Source organism: Pyrus communis, chromosome 12 (genome assembly GCF_041283825.1).
Source record: "Pyrus communis isolate YQ-2024b chromosome 12, ASM4128382v1, whole genome shotgun sequence".
NCBI classification, from domain to species: Eukaryota; Viridiplantae; Streptophyta; class Magnoliopsida; order Rosales; family Rosaceae; genus Pyrus; species Pyrus communis.
In genome coordinates, this window is record NC_142576.1 from 11,115,987 (window position 1) to 11,132,469 (window position 16,483).

General features: G+C 36.1%; 2 long non-coding RNA genes across 2 annotated transcripts; both read right to left on the reverse strand.

Moving 5' to 3' along the window:
• Positions 1–360: 360 nt before the first annotated feature.
• On the reverse strand, positions 361–1,424 carry LOC137744040 (uncharacterized). The gene is made up of 2 exons (XR_011069576.2): positions 893–1,424; positions 361–775 (listed from the first exon to the last, which is right to left on the reverse strand). It is a non-coding gene; the product is annotated as an uncharacterized LOC137744040 (long non-coding RNA).
• Positions 1,425–14,059: 12,635 nt separating this feature from the next.
• LOC148692334 (uncharacterized) lies at positions 14,060–16,183 on the reverse strand. Its single transcript, XR_015954510.1, has 6 exons — positions 15,964–16,183; positions 15,791–15,868; positions 15,576–15,680; positions 15,309–15,471; positions 15,134–15,207; positions 14,060–14,309 (listed from the first exon to the last, which is right to left on the reverse strand). It is a non-coding gene; the product is annotated as an uncharacterized LOC148692334 (long non-coding RNA).
• Between the last annotated feature and the right edge of the window lie 300 nt (positions 16,184–16,483).

Consider the following 16,483-nt stretch of genomic DNA (forward strand, 5'->3'; position numbering starts at 1 on the left):
TCTTACACTTGGCAATTCTAAGCACAAGTGGACACACAATTAAATACAAGATTATTTACTAATACTAATCAGCTCATGGCTTATAGTTCAACAATGGAAACCATAGATCCAATATTCTAAATCGTAATAGAAGAGATTGAAGTAGTATTAGAGGTGTTAGGGCTTGGATTCATGGTTGGACAAGGATGAATCTAAGCTGCAGAATCAGATGAATGAGAAGCAGGTGGCCATTTCCAAGACCTAGGGTTTGCAGAGGCAAGCGAAGGATGAAGATCCAATTGAAGAGGTGAAAATTCGAACTAGAGAAGGAGGGAAGCGTGATTTGGATCGGGTCTCTAGACAGAGGCAGGTGATACCATGTTAGAAATATATGATTTCATTGATTAAAGAAATATATAACATTACATTTTGAATATATATACACCACATTTACACACAGTAGTAATGACAATTTCTAAGTCTTATCTTTAACAGATTAATTTACAGTATTCCCCTTAATATGAAGAACCCCTTAAAGCCTAAGATTCCTCCAAACTAAGGAGCATAAAGCAAGCAAGATTGTCAACCTCGAGCCCCGTGACTACTGCAGATGGAGGACCACGGCGACGCCTCTGCTCCATCTCTTTAACTGCATCAGGGTTCCCAGAAAGCAGTGTTCCAAAGATCCATCAATCCGGTTCCGAACCCAACCTTTCAAGCCTAATTCAGTTGCATTCCCCACACTGCAGTCCCCGTAAAACACACCCTGCACTCTCCCCCTTATCACCAGCCTCACCTGCACATCCAAAACCAAAAACCGATTACTTAATAAATAAAAATTCCATTCACAACTGTAAATTAAGAGACACCCATCACTTTAAACTGATAAAAATACTAAAAATCAAAATTTTACTTTGAGAATAGGTAACCATTAAATCAAAGACGAAAGAGGAGGTGGACGAGGTCTGCGCAGAGAAAAAAGATGAGGATGAGGAAGAAGAGGAGGATAGCAAAGCGAAATAGGAGAAGGAAGAGGATGACGGAGAGGATTATGGCGATTGGGGACGACGAGTCTAAGAGCAGGAACACCGGCATCTGATCTGATGGATGGTTGTGGCTCCGACTTCGAGATGTGAAGAATGTCAATGGCCTCCGTCGGATTGCTTATGCCATTCAATTTTCTTTGCGTTGAATATTTATCCATGTCACATCCACAGTGTGCGTGTGTTTCTTCAGTAGGTTTCCTAATAATCCCGCCCATATTTACTACAAGAAGTGGAGATCTTGGGTCGTTTTGCATTTGCAAATGATGATGCCTCCGACTCTGAGGGACCATCAAGTTTGATTTCAATGCAGTATTTTGTTACTTCAGGCCCAATTAAGTTCCTCCGACTAAAAGAAAATTGAACGGTAAATAACTTCAGCACTTTCCTTTTTCATTTTTTTTTTTTGTAAAGGAATTTTAACAAAAAAAATTCCTGGTATTGTTCACTTTAATAAAAAAATTATATTTTTACACTAAAAATTCAATTTTAGTACTATTTATTTTATTCTTATCGTTAAAACTCAAAGTTTTCAAGCTTTTTTTCATTAGGGTTTTTTTTTTTTTTTGGGTCCAAGGGGTTACTTTATTAACAAAGCACAACAATTACGTAATAAAAGGCCCATATACCATAACAACACATGCAATAGAATGGACCTTCAAAGTAACCCAAGAGCCCAAAACAACACTGAAATAAACCCAAACAACTTCCTTTCTACTGACGCCATCGTAAAGCCACCACTTGCCGAAAGCCCAACCAATAGCACCTTAGAGATGGAAAGAAAGTAGATTTTGTCCTCCATCAGAGAGCATCTCGTAGATAGCAACCATCAGGTTAGGAAAACCAAAGAAGCTCGTGGAATTACCATTAGCAACACTGTCAAAAAAGGCAGACAGAGAAAAGGTGGTGGTGTGGCCACCCGAGCTAGTGTGAACATCGGACTTTACGCACCATTTCATAGGAGGACCGCACCAAATCGCTGTCAAAAGTGATTGCAGAACGGCTCTGAGATGAAATCCATGGAAGACAGAAGAGGGGCATGCAAATGAAGGTATGGATGTAGGACAAGCAGATGGAAGGTAGATATGAAGATGGATGGATAGGCAAGGGGAAGATCGGATCTGAGGCAGCAAGAGGCAATGGAAAGGCAAAGCAGAACATGAAGGAGAGTAGGGAAAAAGTAACAGAAGTAAAAAAAGAGAAGGCAAAGAGGAAAAGAAGGGGTTGCCACCGGCCCTAAACTGAAATAGCGCCGACGGCTGAAGGAGAAACTTTAGTTTTGTTGCTGCTCTCACTCAAGGAGAGACCTTAGTTTCCTTATGCACTCATTCTTTTGTTTTTGTTGTTGGCTTTTCCATTAACTTATTCAATCAATTGGCTAGAAAATGTTCCGGGGAATTTCCACCGAATGTATACACTGTGTTGATATTTCTCAACAAATGAGCACATGATAACAATAATGCGATAACAGAGATAAACACGCGTTGTTGTATAAAGAAATTCTTTTTATATTTATATTTACATTTAGTAGAACAATGCTTACAACCATTATTATTATAGTCTAGTGATATTTATTTCTATTTGGAAATTTTTTTAAAATGTCGTATGAACTTGTACACATTTTTCAGTTTGTCATATAAACTAAAATTTTAAGCAATTTGTCATATCAACTTTCCGAAAATCATCGATTTGTCATCTTATCCTAACTCCATTAAGTTTTTCATCCAAAATAAGTCATGTGCGTCCCACATGACTTGTGTTTAGGTTTATTTCTACTATTTTAAGATCTTTTTACAAGTTCTTTATTTTTCTTTAGTAAAACCTTCTAAATTTTGTGTTCGATGGTATTCATGCGGATCGTTGTATTCGACCAACATATATGCATCTACAACTCCAATTTTGGCACTAAACCTCCACCTGTTTCTCATATAACAAAATCCATACAAAAATTCGATTTCATGACATATTAACTGAACACACCCACTTGTGTATCTTAGCATATTTTGAGCAACCCTACGAGAATGCAATGCATATGATCATTTTATTGTTACCATATAAAAATATTGTTCCATTGCTTAATTATGTTCAAAATCAAAAACACCAAATACTGAGGAAAGATTGCTTAAAGTTCACAACCTTGTCTTCATAAAATAATAATAATAATAATAATTGACATTAACAAAATGTCTAAATGAAGAAACCCTAGAATTGTGGCTTTAGAAACCCTAGAATTGTTTTGATCAAATGCAACTTACTAGAAGGATGTGGAGTGTCAAAATGACATAAGTAACCCTGAACACGAGTCATGTACCACACACATGACTTATTTTGGATGGAGAACTTAATGGAGTTAGGATAAGATGACAAATTGCAAAATTTTAATTTATATAACAAATTGAAAAATGTGCACAAGTTCATATGACATTTCAAAAAATTTCCGTTTCTATTTTTAAGTGAGAAATTTCAAATTCGGCTCTTACAAGTTCATATGACTCATTGTGACCCAGCCTTGTATTAAAAAAAAAATTAAATTTATTTTGCGAAAGACCCATGCTTACAAGCCATAAGTTTATTTTAGTTCGGGTGGCCTTCTTCCTAGAAAGTAAGAAGGTCTATATGAAGCCCAAAGGTAAAAAGGCCTGGCCCAAAAAGTTTGGAATGAGCTCAGGTTTTAGACTTTCGGAGCCCATCTCACTCCACCTACGGCCTCACCTCCCGAACTTTAATGAAATCATCATATAATTTTATTTGAGAAGTGTTATTGGAACTCTAAAAATCTCATTATACATTTCTTATAAATGTATTTTTCTTTCCTAATATAGAAAATTTGAAGTGTAGAATGAGATTTTTCGAGTGCTAATAACAATTCTCTTTTATTTAATGAAAATGACTTAAATTTATTTGAACAAAAAATCATCCTGACTTTAATTTTAATGAAAAAGACAAAAGTTTAATATAATAATAAAAAAAGTAATAAACCTGCAACGCAGGACCCTGCGTCATTCACACACACTATTTATGAAGCTGACCGGTACTACAATATTTATGAAACTTAACGGTATTACAGTATTTCTGAAACTGAACGGTACTACATTATTTCTTAAATTGAACAGTACTACACTATTTCTAAAGCTCAATACCATTTTTGAAAACTCAACACTAATTATTTCTGAAACTAAACACGAATATTAACCTATTTCTAAAATTGAACTCAGGAACTACACTATTCTTAAAACTGAACACATATTCATGCATGCATATGGGGCGTTCTTCATTGTAAATACAAATTAAAATTTGCGTTTTCTTCCCATTTTTTGGGTGCTTATTGAATTTCATCTCATTTACATGCATATATATATATATGTATATGTATTGGGGATTAGAGCATATAAATTTGCTGATTTGTTCACTAATTATTATTTGGTGTAGGGAATGGGTACTTTGACTCTCTTTGCATCAGTTCCCGCATTGAAGCCTCCATGATGTGTGGATTCGGTATGTCCTTCCGTTTCTCAGTACCACGGCCTCGTTTGGCAGCTCGGACTGTACTGACTATTTCTGTCGGATAGGATAAATAGCCACCGGATAGTACTGACTAAATTAGTCGGGTGTTTGGTGCAGTATCGGACTAGTGACCGTATTATTTATACTGTGTTTGGTATTATACTAGATAGGAGGAATCAAACTTTAAAAAAAAAAAAATTTAAAAAGTGAAATCATTTTTTTGTCCCCAGATCTCTCCGCACCCCCCCCAAACACCCTCCCTCTCTCTCCCTTCTTCTTCCCTGACTGCAGAAGAATCCCAAATAATTGTTCCCCGGCTCTCTCCGCCACACCCCCCAAACTCCCCCCCCTTTCTCTCCCATATTCTTCTTCCCCGACTAAATAATCCGGGCGTTTTGGTTGGTTTTATTAAGCGGGTGTATACCGTGTTATCCTATCCGACCGGTTAAATTAATCGGACGCTTATTTAGTACGAGTGAACGCCAAACACCCTAGTCCGTATAACTAATCCTATCCGATCCTTTATTCGATCTGCCAAACAGGCCAGTGTTCTTCTTTGGACTCCATTGGATTGCTCTAGGAACACTCCATGTGTTTCCGTTTTATCTGTCAAGCCATGTGTTTCGTCTTTGGAGTAGGATTCTCTTTCCTCCTAGTCTTTCTCCTCTTCCCTCCCCTCTTATTTGAACGGTTACGTTTAAGTCACGTCAACATTTTGTGTTATTTTTTTAATACCCAGAAGAAGACAAAAACCTATTTGTGAGATGAAATTAGGAGAGGGAAGGGGATAAGAATAGGAGGGGAGATAATCCTACTCCTTCGTCTTTTAGTGTGGACCAGTTTGATGATACAGATAAAACGGAAAGAGTAAAGAAATGATCCTTCTTCAACTGGCTTTACTTTTCTATCAACATCGGTGCTCTAATATCGAGTTCTCTGATAGTCTGGGTTCAAGACAATGCTGGGAGGCGTTTAGGATTTGGTATACCCACTTGTTTTTCACGCGCTTTTAATTGGATTTTTCTTTTGTATTTTTTTTCTTTCTTTTGTTCTTATCGTTAAATAAAGTTGTAGAATGGCTTCTGATTAAAATTCAAAGTTTTGAAACCCTTTTCATTAGTTTTCCTAAATAAAAATTGGTGTGTGCATAACACTATCTTATACCTTTAGACATTTATGATATCTTAACTTACATGAAATGAATATTGAAATTATTTCAATTTTTGGCTTTATTGTGTTTACTAAAGTATGAGCATTGAAATTATTCCAATTTCATACTACACATGCATTTACTAACACAACAACAATAACAAAGCCTTATCCTACTAAAAGGGGTGGGTATATGACAGAACGTCAATGGGCTTCGTTTTGCATCATTTGTAGGTCTTTGTTTCATATGTTCAAACCACTTTAACCAATTTTCTCCCAATTCGTCTTCAATCAGCCACTCCTGCTTTACCTCGTATATCTTCGTTCTTAATCATGTATTTCTCGTGTGCCCACACACCCAACGAAGCATTCTCATATCCGCTACACTCATTTTTTGCACGTACTGAAGCTTGACTAGCCAACATTTCGTGTCGTAAATTAGTGTTGGCCTTATTTTCATTGTATAAAATTTTTTCTTGAGTTTTAGTGGCATATAACTGTAGCACAACACATCTGATACAATCTTCCACTTCATCCATCCACCTTGTATTCTATGGTTGTAATCTCCATACAATTTTCCATTCTTTTTTGCAAGATAGGTCCAAGATAACGAAAGTGTTCACTCTTTGGTACTACCTAATCTCCAATCCTCATCCCTATCTCACTTGGACCCCCATCCCCACTGAATTTGTAGTCTACATACTCTGTCTTTGACCTACTTAGGTGAAAACCTTTATATTCCAACACTTCCTGCCAAAGATTCGAAATGCATTTACTAACACAAATCGAGTAAAAATTGTGGGTCCCAAGCTAAACTCCATAATACCCTAATGTAAAATTTGAATAATTTGGTGGGGGTGGGGGTTATATATTTACATCTTGATAGGGAAACCTGGGAGATAGATGTTCATTGAACTTCAAGCACAAAGAAGGGCAAAATTATATCTGACATTGTCAATACGCAAGACTCTGTCTACTCAACAAGTCAATTTGTTTCGATTCACATCATTTTCTTGTTTGTGTCAACGATTTCATTGTTATAACATATTGTATCTGGTATAGTGGAATAGTTGTTATATAGTGATATAAGTACTGTTATATCATTGTTTTCGTTAGTCTGTTGATATCAGTCTATTGCATATTGAATATATTTTCCCTAACATTGTTTTCTTTTTGTCTTAATTATTTTATTCATACATAAAAAAGGTTGGTAGAATTCATTCATGCTTTGCGAACTTTGACCAATAAAACTAGTATTTTCTCATCTTTAGGGTTTGGTAATATGATCTAGATCTTGTGGTTTTGTCCTGCTGTCGTAAGAAAGTTCGTTAATTTTGAATTCAACAGAATGCATGGGAAGGTTGAAGACAAAGTTACCTGCGCAGATGATGAAGATTATGACTGCAAATGTTTAAAACTTGCAGGTATTGTCCGATTATTTGTGGAGGGATTAGTTGCATGTGAGAATTTATTTGCTAATATTTGAAGGACTGGTGACTAAATTTAGCAAATACTTTGCAATGTTCGGTTTAAATAATTGTAGGTTCATAATTGCTTTTAGTTCTATCAATGTTCAAATCAGTCATATTAATACTTTTATGGCCATTTTTTCAACATTTCAGACTTGATTTATTAAAACGGAATTTTAACGAAAAACTCTCGTTACTGTTTAATTTAACGAAAAATCATATTTTTACATTAAAAAGTCAATACTGGTACTATTCACTTTACATTTTATTTTATCCTTATCATTAAAACTCAAAGTTTTCAAATCAATTTCATTAGTTTTCGTTTATTAAAAAGATCACATTTACAGCGACTTAAGTGCAATGATGGGCTTCCTACAGTGTTAAGGAATCTTATATGCTTACCTGCAAATCACATGAAAAGAAGAATTTTGCACACATGAATTGAAATTGTGATTTGTGTGAAAGGAGTGATAGCACCTACAATCATGCATAAGCACTTATGATTAAATTTTGACTTTTAAAGGCGGAAAGCATTAAGCTTGCAAGTTGCTGCACATTCACGTAAAGCTACACACACACACACACACACACAGAGACAGTGCCTTTTATCACATGCTTATGCGTGTAACAATTTGCATTTTATTTTATTAATTAAAAAACTGAACTTACATTTTAAAAGAATAAAATAAAAATAAAAATAGCCATGTGTTAGTAACTACTCCCTCCTCTCCGTGAAGTTGTTTTATTTTGTATTGGCTTTTGTATTTTAACAGTTTTTTTTCCTTTTTAATTTAATTGTATTCTTTAAAACATTAAAAATATAAGGCATTTTACGAGTTTTGAAAGCTTCATCATTTTTGTCTTCTCACTTTATATGTATAAACAGACTAGCAATTCAAAACATGCAAACATGTGGAGAATATAGAAATTTGAAACAAATGGAAAAAAGGTTTAATTTATTTTAATATTATGCTAAATTACTATTTTCTCTTTATTATGTAAATGTTATTTGTTAATGATATAGGAAAGAAATTAGGTTATTTCACATTAGTGAAATTTAAGAAGGAAGCGTGATCAATAAAAAAAGTGATTGGAAAATTGGTAATTCACATGGTAATAGGTTATTTGCAGCTGTCATATCCCGAAAGTTGATGTTTTGGACTTTTCGTATTATCTGGATTGACGCAACTTTGGTTTGTTATGTTTGTTTGGACCACTAATATATGAATTCTAAGAGAAAGACGAGATTTACAAGACTTGTTATACAACAAGGGTGGGTGAATTATGTTGTTTACCATGTTTAATTCGGATTTTAATATTTTAGGTTTTTTTTATATTTTATTTTTTTTCCTTTTATATTTGAATTCCTAGGGTTTCTAAGGTTAAGTTACATTATAAATAGGCTGGCCTTATGTTTTGTAATCTTTCGACTATTACTCAATAAATATGAGTTTTTTCCCTTTTTTCATAGTGAATTCTAGTATGTGTTAGTTGCTTTCTACCGAAGGATTATCATTTGATTCTCTTTATTATATCCCGCTGCCCCAATTAAGAGTAAAACAAAATGAGAACGTGAATGCTATTTTAGAAATAGGACCGTCAAGGTATGTTCTGTTAATAATAGTGTAGATTAAATACACGAACGTGCATACCAGGTAATTGAAACTAGGTTGGCAACGTACTCAAGTCTTTGTCTTCTTTTTACACAGAAAAAAAATGTTGCTAAAAGTCTTTCATGCTTTGTGAAAAAGAAAAGCATCAAAGAATTCAAAGTTTCAGTCTCAATACATACAGTGCAATTGAAGAATTCAAAGTTTCAAACAATTCATCAGGCGAAACTAGTGGCTGCTTAATTAACACAAATAAAACGATGTTTTTCTTTCACTTTTTCATCAACCAAGCTAAGGCTTAATGTACGGACGCAAAAATTTATTCGGAAGCTAATCACAGTGATAGGCCAAACATAAAGTCATGGTTAATTTTAAGTTATTATCCAAAATAAATTTCCTTATATTACAATCATTCACAATAGTTATTTTGATTACTTTATGGCTGCATCTAACCTCCTCGTTAGACTACCTACGTACCCTCAAATAGGATCAAGCCATTTGTAGTTCGCCGTCAAATTTAAATTGTTTACTAAAAATATTCAAGTGGCGGATATGTTCAATACTAGATTCAAACAATCGAATCACATCAAGCGAATATCAAATATGAAATCAAAATATTGAATTTAGCTTAAAATGGCAAAGTTGGCCCACTGGCCACGTGTCACCGCACACGGCAGTTTTCAGCGAATGGAAACCAATTTTTCGACTAACTCCAAAAATTACCAAACTTCACATATCACAACAGGGGGAAGAATTTTTATACCTAGGCCAAAATCCAACTCGGCCAGGAAACACCTGAAAATGCTCTCGATCCGTCGGAAACCCTAGAAATGGGTGGTTGTCGATTTGTCTCCATTGATGCTCCAACGCCCCAACTAGTGTTTGGGCCTTGCTCCTGGGTTCAAGGGGAGTCAATTGGTGGTGGTGGTGGGTATGATGGTGATCGGAGATGACGAATTCATCGTTGGGAAACTCAGAACCCTCACGGATCCATTTCTCTTTTCTCCTGAAATTGTGATCAAACCGGGCCAAATTTGGGAGGATGATGTTTGTGACAAAAGAAGTTCAGGAGTGATGGTGGCGATGATCAAATCGTCGGGACAACGCTGAAACCAGGTCGGTGAACCAAATCCTGATTTGGAAACGGGTTAAATGATGACCTGGGTTGGCTACTTATTCCCTCTCTCTAATTTCCCTCATTTTCTCTCCTCTTGATTGCGCACCCCCTCCTTTCTCTCGTTTCCCTCTTTCTTCCCCAATGCCAACCACACACGTGGCTTCCCTCCAAAGGAAACTTCTCCCACATTTTCTGGAGCCTTCCAGAAAATGTGCTTAATTTTACCATTTTACCCTTGCCTTTGCTTGTTAATTTCTCCTTCATTATAACTTCGATTCACGAACGGCTTTCGCCTACGCGCTCATGGGATCTACCTCTATCCAAATATGCCAAGTAATATGGCAAAATATATAAGAATAAAATACGTCCCCGTATAATTCTATTTAGCCAACTAGGGGCATTTTCATCTTTTTAACTTACCAAATAAATATATGCTATAAATATAAATACATTGTAACTCCGAATATGACAATAAAATACATAATTAATAATAAAATCCAGAAACGGGATTTCACATTTCCCTTCATTTGGATTTCATAATCATCAATTGATTTGAATTTCATAACTAAATCACATATTTAAAAATTATCAAGGTATTACACTTAAGGATCTCATGATGCCTAGAAAGTCATACGAAAAACTAATTTCAAGTCATATTACACTACTACAAAACTACCCATTACTGGCACAAATAAAAACGATAAGAAAATGTTATTACTGTCGGATATTAGGTAAAATCCGACAAGAAATAGTTGTAGTGGCGGAAAAGTGAGGCGACATGTTTGCGTGCGTCAGAAAAAGTCTTAATCCACCAGGGTATCTTGTGTCAGATACATACAACATTAATATGCTGACAGGTCAGACAACTTTTTTAATTGACAGAGCACCATTTTGAAATCGTGCTAAATGCTAATGTTTAAAAAAAAAAAAAATTTGAAAAAAATATGCACATGAATTACGAAACAGAAACCATTCTAACCATGAAACAAACTTAAATTTAAATTGACAAATCCATTCTTCATCCATTAAGAAAAAATATTTTAAATTTACTTGAATACATTGAATTTACTTGAATGTTTACACCAGGCCAAACAAAATCTGAAAAATAAAGTAAAAGAAACAATAAACATTTGTTGACAACTTCATCTTCCTCAAAAAACCTGCACCTCATCCCAGACTTGCTGCTCACAAACAACTTCATCTTCCTCAAAATACATGAGTATAATGGAGACTATTAGATATATGGATGCAGAGAACATGCTCATTCTGGGTTGAGCATTTATACATATATTTCTGAGATCTGTGGACATCGTGGTTGCCGCTGCTCATTTTTCCTGCAGATCTAAAGTCTGACGTTGCTACCGTTCCTTGTGTTCGCCATCATCTACGGTCATCATCTACAACATAAGCTCACAGACTAGGTTCGGATTTCACTATTGCATTTGTGCTGGAATTAAGAAACTAATGAGGAAACAAGATTGATGCATCTTACCTTTGTGCGTCGGCAAACCGAGACGGCTGAAATAGGTGAGCTGGGCTTAGGTCCGCAAAGAAATGAAGGCAGTTCTGTGTTGAGATTTGCAAGTTTCAGAATATGGAGCTGCAATACAAAACCAGAGAGAACTGATGGATGCTTTCAGCTTGGACGGATAAGCTTTGGTTTTGATTGCAGGCAGGTAAGGCTTTTTTGAAAGCAAGGGAATGGAAGAAATTGCAAGAGAAAGTGCAGAGAGATGGGGTAAACGGCGCATGAGGAATGGCAGCAATGAGAAAAGGGAAGCTGATAACTTAGCTTATATACTAACTTGACAGGGTTTCTCTCACACGGGGGCACTTTTGGCCTAAAAATAATAAAATAGTCAATTTCTGTCGGTTATAATCGCCAGAATACTAAATAATAATCGCCAAAAACTAAAATAATAAAATAGTCAATTTCTGTCGGTTATAACCGCCACCATTAACTTAAGAACCACCAGAATATGTTAAAAATATTATAAATAATAATAAAAAAAAGAATTCAAATTTTATGGCGGCTGCATTCGATACTAAATAACCGCCAGGAATTTATGTCAGATATAACCGACATGATTTTATTGGATCTGACACTAATTGAATGATGTGTCAGATATCTTTTATCCGACATAATGACTTATTAAACCACCACCATCATTTGACAACTAAAGCTAATATTGTAGTAGTGTTAATGTCTTGACGTTGTCTATTTAGTTGAAATTTGAAAATTTAAATTAAACAAATAATTTGCAGGTTGAACAAACAAAAACACTCGCCAAAGTCATACTTTTTTGTTTGGTATAAAGGTTCATATCATCATCTACTTGCATTTGTATCCAAATTGCGTAGTTTCAAATTTATATTTAACTTATTTCAATACATATTTAACGAAAAATCATCTCATTTTCATAATATAAACTGCCTTTTAACAAAACTTTATTTGTCAATCAAAAGAGGATGAAAAGACCAAATTAAAATTGTCAAGTAAAAAAGAAAAGCAATCAAAACAAAAGTTATGTGCAATATAGTAAATTACGCACAAAAGTACCTTTATCTAACTGAGTTATTTGCCATGTGAGACATAGAAGGATTATCTCATTAACTCAATCAATTAGGAAGAAGTTTAGACATAACGATCAAGTTACATTGCTTTTCGTGCATTTCTAAGTCTATTAACCTTTTCAAGTTATCTAGATTAGCCTAGAATCACCTATCCATTCGGTATGGTCAATTAGCTCCTCTCCATTCGATATGGTCGTTTAGGTCCTCTCCATTCGGTACGGTCAATTAGGTCATCTCCATTCGGTACGATCAATTAGGTCATCTCCATTCGGTACGGTTAGTTAGGTACACTATATAGTTTTGTTACAGTTATTTTCTCTACATACAAATTAGTTCTGTTCGTTTATCTTTGAACTCAATTTTAATTTATTGAGTGCAAAAGTTAAAAAAAAATAAAAAATAAAAAATAAAAAATAAAAAAAATTCTTTTGAGACAGCGTAAAGATAAATGAGATTGACACATTGCAAAATTGCAAGTAGAATAGGATGTGAAGCAGGGGGATGAAAGCTCATTGAAAAATAGTATATTGTGCATCTTAGTTGGGAAGGGCCTAGTCTTTGCTGGCTGTGCAATGCCATCCCTTTTTTTTTTTTTTTTTTTTGTAATTTTTGTACGGTCATTTAGGTCCAATCAATTTGGTACGGTCAGATAGGTATGTTTTGTACGTTTAGGTCCAATTGATTTGGTATGGTCAATTAGGTTGTGAATTCAATTACTTACATTATGATGTTTGGGTCTGTTTGATTTGGTAAGCTCAATTTGGGCACACTTTCAAATAATTATGTTTATAGTGTAGGTCTGAACAATTCGGTATGAAAAACTTGGTACCGTTAGTACTAATTAGGTTTGAATCCACATGAGGACTTATTTAATCCATCTTGTTGTAATACCTGATGCATTTCTATCATTTTGTAAACCATGATGCGTTTCCATATTGTATGAATCCACAGGTTACAGGAATTATGGCACGAAAGAGGAAAAGTGAATATTCATTCCTACAATACAGGTCTAACATGGGGATCTTTGCATTGTGGTTACATCTGCCAATGATAGCCAATTCCATTTCTCCTACAAACAAATAAAACATAAAAAAAAGTGAGTGCAATGAACTAACCATGTGTACCTAAGAATGAGACAAAATGGTCAAATCTCCTAAACAAACAATTGAAAGCAACCAGTGGAGAAAATAGTCCTGAAGAACGACTTAAAAGGATTATAAGTAGGCAGCTCAACAAACAAAGTATGTCAGACAACTTAATGTATTTCTTATGTTGAACAGATGATTGTTGTTTGAATTTGGTTATTAGTGCCTCACTCGTGGTACTGTACATAATATGATTTCTGAACTAAATTGCTTCTTCAGTTAAGAAAGATACTGCTGCTGAAATAACTAAAAAGCGAGAAAGCAAACAAGATGTATGAATGCATAGGTACACAGTTTGTTCACACAAGATACGAATGCATCATCAATCACAATGCCTTCTCTAGGGACATACAGAGAAGGGATTGTGCACAGTTTAGTAAAACTGATGTTATGATATATTAAGGAATTTGGTACAAATTGCCATCAAAACTCTCACTGATGCACAGATTAGTAAGACTATGCCACCAAGTTCGCATGTGCGGGATCATTTAAAAAGAATTCACTTGAGCATTCATCAAATACAATATATGACACACCCCGTCCCGAAGGAGGGCATGCTGGCCGTCACGTGAGAGTGACGTAACCATTTACACAGTTTGGAAGCTTTAAAATATACAACTTCTAAGATGAAACACCCGAAGGTGAGTCCTCATTTGGTCCATTCTGTCAGAACACCGTTGAATTTCCTCGTAGTCACCACACCTTTTCAATTCTTGAACCTGGAGGGGCGCAAAACACAATTGAGTGGGTCAGCAAAACGAACGTATTCAAAACCTTCTTTTCTCTTTTGCATATACTAACCCCTCGCTGTAAAACAAGTATAGTTTCCCAGAAAATAACATATATACGTATGTATAGATATGCCAGTGATGCTCAAAGATATATCAATCATGCTCAAGAATGTGCCATGTCAGAATCTCATAATAAATGTAAATGCTCAAGCATAATTCACGTCAATAACATATAATATGGCAGCCGGGAGTCACCTAACGTGACCTGTACAGCTGCAGATAGAGCTCCAATCTCAACTCAATATCTGAATCTGCACACGAGTCGGAACCACCTAACGTGGTCTGTACGACAGGACTGGGTGTAATATATACGCTCTAGTGCTACGATCACGTGAAGACTGTGCGAATAATCGCGGGTCACCTACGAGTCGGAACCACCTAATGTGGTCTGCACGACAAGGCTTGCACCTAACTTGGATCCAAGGCGAGCGTGTGGTGCGGGTGAACATCACGTGAAGGACTCTGCCCCTCTCTGGGCGGGAGCACTAACACCGGGGGTGCAGATTATGAGCTCTCTAAGCATCTCAAGCGACTACTGAATACAAACATGAATACCACTTACCTGGCACTTACCTGGGCCTTCTCAGCACCATGCAACAGTATGCATAATTATGGTAATGCACATATTAAAATATGATGCATATATGACAGGATATATAATTCGTATTTCTTTTAAAATACGTTTTCTGGGAAATACGTCAAGCATACGTATATATATATATATATATACTGAAAAATAACTGCCCACTCACTGATCACATCGACGTCTCATAGGTCCCTGAACCTCCCCTAGCTTGGTTACATTCTTCCTCTGTATAATTTTCACCTATACAAAAAGTAACCAAATTGACGTTATTTAACGCACATACACCAAACATTCGTCCATAACTTTCTCATACGTTACTCAATTTAGGTGTATGAATATACCACGGTGATCTACACGACGTCACGAACGCGTGACAATTTTCAGAACTCAATTTGGAGCTCTCACGCGCCCCCACGCGCCCTGTTCACGCGCTGCCCACGCGCGCGTCTTCTTCCTCGCGTCGCCGGACTGGTTTCGCCGGCGGTGGGTGTTTTGCCGGAATTTCTGGGTAAACTTCAAAGTGTCATAACTTCTTCATTTCTTAACCATTTTCGACGTACTATATATCAAAATGAAGGTATTGACGATACGAACAGATGCATACCTACCTTGACCCCTAACTCGCCGTGGATTCGCCGGAAAAAGCCCCGAAAGCTCCGGGCAAACTTTGAACTTGTCATTCTCCTTGTTCTTACGTCCATTTTTCACGTAATCTATACCAAAATGAAGCCCTAATCATAATCTACCACGTTGGACTAGTTTTATGGCCTAAAAACAACGGAATCAAACTTTTCCAAAAATACGAAAATTCGGCCGAACTTACAGTTCGTGATCCCGACGTCCAAATCCTTCAAACGAAGCACTCCGAGCTTCCTTAGGACCTCACCAAGCTTCCTACAAGCTTCAAAATCCCAGAAAACATCAAGTTTTACGTGTGCATGAACAGTGCACATGCACAGTGAAATTGAAATCCATGTTTTCCGAAGTGAAACTCACCTGAAATTGGTACCATCGTGTTCGTGTGGTCTTCAGGAGTACGATGGTGGTCTTAGATCCTTCGTTGGTATAGTTTTTGGGTGGTTTTGTGGGTGGTCCGTGTGAGTTCGAAGGAGAGAGAGAGAACTGACAGAGAATGAGAGATTTGTGAGGGAGGAGAGAGAGAGAGAGACAAGATGCAGAAATGGGGGAGAGATTTGAGGGAGGTGGGATCCTACCCAATCCCCAAATCATCAAGTTACAATATATTTTACGCCCCTTAGTCCCGTTTAAGGGCATTTTCATAACTTCACGTCCTCGGAATTAAAATTCCGGGACGGGTTGTGACAATATATGCATTGTGCATTGTGCATTGATCATGTAAACCCCAACACAAATTCGATCAAAGGTAATCCATGCTTCAACTATTTGTAAAAAGTTAAATTGAAACATTTGAGAGAAATAAGGAACAACATTAACTTACCCTAGAATGGATGGACTGGTCGGAATTGGTGCTGAAAACCCGAACGAAAAATAGTCT